Source organism: Solanum lycopersicum, chromosome 10 (genome assembly GCF_036512215.1).
Source record: "Solanum lycopersicum chromosome 10, SLM_r2.1".
Lineage (NCBI taxonomy): Eukaryota > Viridiplantae > Streptophyta > Magnoliopsida > Solanales > Solanaceae > Solanum > Solanum lycopersicum.
The window spans coordinates 17102947-17109691 of NC_090809.1; the positions used below are offsets into that span (position 1 = coordinate 17102947).

At 37.5% G+C, this 6745-nt stretch overlaps 1 long non-coding RNA gene across 1 annotated transcript; it reads right to left on the reverse strand.

Annotated features, from left to right (window-relative positions):
- Positions 1-430: 430 nt before the first annotated feature.
- On the reverse strand, positions 431-3968 carry LOC138339085 (uncharacterized). The gene is made up of 2 exons (XR_011212128.1): positions 2879-3968; positions 431-722 (listed from the first exon to the last, which is right to left on the reverse strand). It is a non-coding gene; the product is annotated as an uncharacterized lncRNA (long non-coding RNA).
- Between the last annotated feature and the right edge of the window lie 2777 nt (positions 3969-6745).

Sequence of the window (6745 nt, forward strand, 5' to 3'; positions counted from 1 at the left end):
TACACCAGTAGTCGCTCCTCCAATCTCGCCGCCTACTTTTCTCCTTGTATTCATCTTTTGGAAACTTCAAGAGTTGATGTTCAATATGCTCTGAACACAAAGAAATCCAAAATTAGAGAAGGCACAATAAGATTAGAAGAATGGAAACTTTCCTACTCATCATGCAGTCTCTAATCAAGGTAGTGGTGCATTTCAATAACATGACTTAGAAACTACTCGGTGTGGTTGATGTGAACTTATTATCCTTAGAATTTAACCTTGCACTTTGATAACAACTTTGTCACGACTGGAATCTAGACCCTAGATGAGATCGGCGTCGTCCACATCTCAGAGGTCGCAGAAAAGCCTACATACGTCATTCTTACTTATCTAGATTAATTTTAGCGGTAAATTTGAAAAAAAATTCCTAACATGCTTACTAAACATTCTATTACATATATAATTGTTCACCATCAACCATCTAACATTAAGATCATCAAATGAAAGAAGCAGTTTATTATAACGATAAATATGTACTTGCCAAAATGGCACCAATACAATGTCTGAATAAAAATAAGAAAGAAACGCTAGTAGAACATACTCCACTATCTCAATCCTACAACTAAGCTAGAATATAAATGGGAAATGATCCTCTAAACCATGAGGGCCTACATAGTCCGGATGAATGATCGATGTTCGGATAACTGCAGTGTTGATCCTGTAGCTCTAGCGTCCACCTGTATCTGCACCTAAAAGTTTAGAGTTGTATAGGTTTTGTACATACTTTTACTAAGTATGTGTATTCAAGAACACACCAAGGACATGCATGAGTAAGAATAGCTCTTTCCTAGCAACATGATTATAGCAGGTCAAGTCAATGGGTTTGCCAAATTTAGATTAGGAAATTGAGTAAACTTTTCAAATTTGGATTAAGAAATTTTATGAGCTTTCCAAATTTGGATTAGCAAAGTTATCCCATGAGAGTAACATGCACCATCATATTAAACATTTTGCACACAGCACAGAACAGCGTACACATAGCACATATCATAATTCATATAACACATAACATTGTTTATATCATTTATTCGTATGCCATGAGACCTTGGAATCATAGACTTGACATTAATACTTCCCTATATGAGGGCTCAACATATGGGACCTCAACTAGGGAGTCTGCTCCGCTCATTCATATGTACTTCATTTAATTTCATTCATGGGCCAGTGTAAACACCAGCTATGCCAAGGATGTAGTTTTAGACTTTCATTGGGTTCATTGTGCAATGACCAAGAATGACCTAATGGTATTACTTGAGTCTAACTCATCTCTTGATTATCCTATCCTAACACCTTTGGTATCATTCGTTTCATTATGTGCATCATTTGAGGCTGGCCTCATTCATTCATTGGGAACTTTAACTTTAACCGACATAGATGATGCGAGCATCATGAAATCTAGTGTGATGAAACCACACACTGTAAAAAAGAGGAGGAATCACCAGCAAAAGTGACCCCAAACATGCTAGCATAAATATGAATTGAACCCTGCCAGATCCTTTAATTGGAAGTATAGTTTCGAAGACTAGAAGATATAAGGAGACCCATACCCCATATGTCGGATAGTCTCATCTCATGAGAGTTACGTGAACCTCCGCCCTTTTCCAAAAAAAAGCATCACCGCTCATAGGTAGTCTATCGGGGCTCAGTATAAAGTTCCATTACATTCAACTCATACGTCATGGCAGTTGTCTTCTAGTATGAGGAAATCATAGCTAAATAGATTATTTTTCATCTCATCATTAGTGTTAAGTGTGTTAGTATGAATAATTTCATTAGAGTGTTCATAGAGACTAGTCTCTTCATTAACTTTACACTCTCATAGGTGTGTATGTTTTTGTACATTTACTTAGGCTCATTTGAGATTGGTCTCATCTTTTACATTAGCCTCATAACATGTTGTCACCACATTCATTATAATTAGCACATTTTATCTTCATAGTTACTCACCCCTTTTTACGTGAATGTTCATTTCATCATATGCCAATGCACTTGGCCATTTGGTGTGTTTCCCTTTTTTCACATTTAATTTCTGCAGTTGCTGAGGGGCGTGGGATCGATTCCCCACGACCCCATACTTTTCTCGTCCTAATTTTCCCTCTTTTACCTTCTCGTTTTTGCTACTGGTCGAGGGGTTGTGGGATCGATTCCACACAGCCCCTTTTTTCCTCTTCTCCTTCGGTACCTACCTAGAGGACGTGGGTTCGAATCCCACTCCTCTCATTTATTTATTTACATTTTAAGTAGAAGAGTCCAGCTAAGGGCACACGGGTTCAAATCTTGTGTGCCTCACTTCTTTTTAAATAAATTCTTAGGGGATCTTCCGTGTCGTGGGATCAAAACCATCCAACATATTTTTTTCCTTTTTCTGCCTAATTTCGTTGAAACCCCTACCCCAGTTCGAGCTCCACTTAGCACACCCCTTTAAATTAATTTGTTAAGGTATTCTTTAGTGAGTTCTTGGGTTCGATCCCTGTAGACCTCACCTATTTTTTTTATAATGTTTAGACGCCCAAAATTTCTAGAAACCATTTGCAGCAGATTTCCTGATTTTTGAACTTTGTTACATGTTTATATGCAGCATTTACAGGTCATTTGAGCACCTCTTTCTTATTCATTCCTTAGGTTTCTTCAGACAAGATAGAGGTATGATTTGGTAATTTGTTCTAACTAGAATTGATAGCATTTCATCCATGTGAACATCATGATTTAGCAACATCTTATTGCACATAAAACACGAGTGATCTCAAAGTCATGGTCACAATCTTGCACACATCCATATGTTTGTGCATTCATATTTCCGAAAGACACAAACCACAAGCACATAATCATGAACATATACCTGAAACGAGATCATCACCATATACGCAGTATCCGTAAATTCTATCAGCCAGCATACCCAACCTAAGATCATAGGAAGCTAGTGACAGGACATCCAACGGGGAACAACCCTAGTTTTCGAGTAGATTCATCTAATCCTTAAGGGTCTCTTGGGAAAGAGACCAAGAGTAAGAAACCCATACCTAGATGTCGTTCAACGTTCTCTAACGTTCAGCAAAAATCCTCCTACTAAGACAACGCCTCACCACCGAAATCAGAAGCATAATCTGTAGAGAACTTTGTTTTCTATTTTTTTCATTTTTCAAGCTTCTTTTGCTTTTTTTCTTTTTTGAGTTTGAGCGTTAAAGTTCTTGATGAACTTTATGCTTTCCTATTTGTTTTGTTTGTTCTCTTGTTTTACAGAGAGTTGAGCGTGAACGTGAGAGAGAGGTGGTGAGAAATGTGTGGTGTGTTGGCTTAGGATTAGGAGATTAGGGAGAGACTTAGTCAAATTAGGATTAAATATTTTAAATAAATAAAAAATCTGTTTTTTCCTTTTTCTTAAATCAGAAAATTAAATATTAATAAAATTATATTAATTCACTAAATAAAATAAATCAAATTAAATCAATGCTTCCAACAATGCTCGAACTCAGGTGGAGCAAGATTTTCTTTAAGGGTCAATTTCGGCCACCTCTATCCAAATTTCCCCTTAACTGTATTAATTAATTAAATTATTAATTATTTAGGGTAATTACAATATTACCCTTAGCCTGGAAAAAGACCATTTTACCCGTAGACCCTCCAAACTTAAGATTACCCCTTTTAAAGTCAGGTTAAGACTCATCCGGGTACATTTTCATATTTGGGTGTCTTACATGGTTGGACCTAATCTTTGCTAGATGAACTACTTATCAAGTTTGTGGGCTTGGCTGTTGCAAGGGTCAGAGGTCTTTTTTTACGCACATCAATCCATGTGAATCCAGTCTAATCATAGGCTTTCTAAATACATCTAACATTACTTAGTCTAGCCATTTTAGGGTTTTTACAACCGCAGCGCCCCACGGAGAAATACTAGGCTTTATAAAACCCTTATCTAGTAAATCTTTGAGCTGAGCCTTCAACTCCTTCAATTTGGTTGGAGCCGTCTGATAAGGAGGAATTGAGATGGGATTTGTATCCTGTAGAATATCAATGCAAAAGTCCATTTCCCATTCAGGAGGAATATCGAGAAGGTCATTACAAAAGACCTCTTAAAACTCACTCACTACGGGGATCGACTTAATGGGAGGAACTTGGGAGTCTCGATTTGGACTCTTGCAATATGGTATAGAAAAACTTTTGAAATACTTTTGCATGTTATTAGACAAATGATGATATGACCTCTAGGAATAGAATTTCCCCCTTTCCACTCAATAAGGGGTTCATTAAGGAAGTTAAACCTCACCACCCTGGTCCTACAATCAATGGAGGCAAAACATGAATGCAACCAATCCATACCCAATATAATATCAAAATCAAACATATCAAGTTCTACTAGATCAATATAAGAAACTCTATTGGTCAACATTATAAGACAATTTTCGTATACTCTTTTTGAAACAACTGACTCACCCACTAGAGTAGACATTATAAAATGTTCATACAAGATGTCAGGAAAATCAAACATTTTATCTACAAGTGGTGTAACAAATTTAAAGTAGCACCGGGATCAAGTAAGACATAAGCATCAATAGATAAAACATTCAACATACCAGTCACCACATCGGGAGAAGTCTACTACTTACCCCTAGAGCGGAGAGTATAGAAGCGGGTCTTCTTTGGAGCATCACTAGAACAACTTGCTTGAGCTTGGCGACTACCCTTGTCTTGATCCCTCACATTTAGGCAATTCCTAACCTTGTGCTCACTTTTACCACAACAAAAACAATTGTCCATCCTTTGAGGCAATCAGCATAGTATTTCTTGCCATACTTTCCACAAGTTGGCTTCTCAGTTGATGAATTAGTACCTCTTCCCTTCTTGAGCTTAGGGTTAGACACCCTATCACCACTAGCCTTTGGGAACTTAGTATGAACTTTACTTGAAACCTGATTCTTAAACCTAGGCTTGTCTTGTATCTCAAGCCTATTATTTGAAGAAGTCCCGTCAAAAGATCTTGTCCTCTTAGCATCCTTACTTTTCCTCCTAGACTTGCCTCTTCCACATGCTTGGCATGCACCATAAGACGGTATATGTTCATATTGTAATGCAGCATTGCCGAATGACACTCCTCTTGAAAATCATCCAACAACCCCGTAACAAAATGGCTCATTTCATCTCTATGATTGGAAACCAAAGAAGGAGCATATTTTGACAATTTAGTGAATTTCAAAGAGTACTCATGAACAGTCATACCTCCTTGACGAAGGTTGAACTCCACCACTTTAGCCTCCTTCACTTCCCTAGGAAAGAAACGATCAAGAAATGCCTTTTTGAAAATCTCCTAAGTCACCGGCCGACCCAAAAGACGCTTATTATCTCTTCATTGCACATACAAAGTTTGGGCCACATCCTTGAGTTGGTATATGGACAACTCGGCTTTCTCACTCATGGACAACCCCATAGCCAAAAATATCTTATAGACATCATCAATGACTTCTTGGGGTTCTTTATCAACCTTGGCCCATAGAAGATAGGAGGATTAATTTGAGTGAAGTCCCTTAGACGGGAAGCCATGGTAGAGACTTGTTAATGAGACAGGGCACAACCTCCTAGTTTTCTTGGGCCCTCATAGCTTAGGCTTGAGCCGTGGCTGATTTTTCTTGAGTAGTTATAGCTTTGGCTATTTGTAGAAGAGTGGTCCTTATATTCTCATTGTTCAAAGGAGGAGCATTGACCGGTCCATGCTCCATGTTAGCATATTCATCAAGTGAATGAGCTTGATCACCATAGGGGAGGTCCCGCATTGAAAATTTCCTCCTCAAGTCTCCTTGATACATTCCTTCGAGTGTTCATGCATCCTATAAGTACAAAAATAGGATTAGATGCAAAAGCACACCATAAGTATACTTTAATGGCACAATATAAGATTTCTAAGAAAGAGTGATTCCTCCGGATCACATAGATTCATATTCATAAGTGTGGCGCGCTTCACAATTATGAACAAAAGCCTACACAGAGGTGGTATAGAAAGAGAGACATAACTCAACGATATTTAACCTCATGCTCTGATACCAAGTTTTTCACATTCGGGTTGACCCCCTAGACGTAACCGACATCATCGTCCTTTTTAAGGACTAAGACTATCCCCATAGTCTCATGTCATTACATTTATGGGTTTCAAATGCGGAAAAATTTAAAACATTTCATTACAACTATTTGGAGGTTACCATAGACCTCTACATACACATAATATAGTCGTATCAAGTATATATTGACCCTTCATATAGGAAGATTACATAGACTTCTACTTTAATTGCACATTATTAAATAGAAAATACCATAGTCATAAAATTAATCTCATCTCATAACCATCTATTCGAAGTATAGCAAATTTTGGCATAGCCCTTACATCAATCCAACAAGACCACATATAGGTCATACAAAAGTATAGTACTTAATTGAATAGAAAAGAAATGAAAGAGCCTTTAATCTCATAACAAGTTTGTAAGAAAGATAGTGTCATTGCCCTCGAAAGTTGAGGACCTACCCTACTTGGATGAAGTGAAGAATCCAATCGTTCAACAATGTCGCCTTCCAAACTTTTCAACGACCAGAACCTAAAATATTGGGGAAAAGAGAAGAAAATTGGGTTAGTACTCCACATTTACTGAGTATGAGACCATATGCACATATAGTATCAAAACATGATAAAAAGGGACTTTTAGTCAAAACATGCAATTTTAAA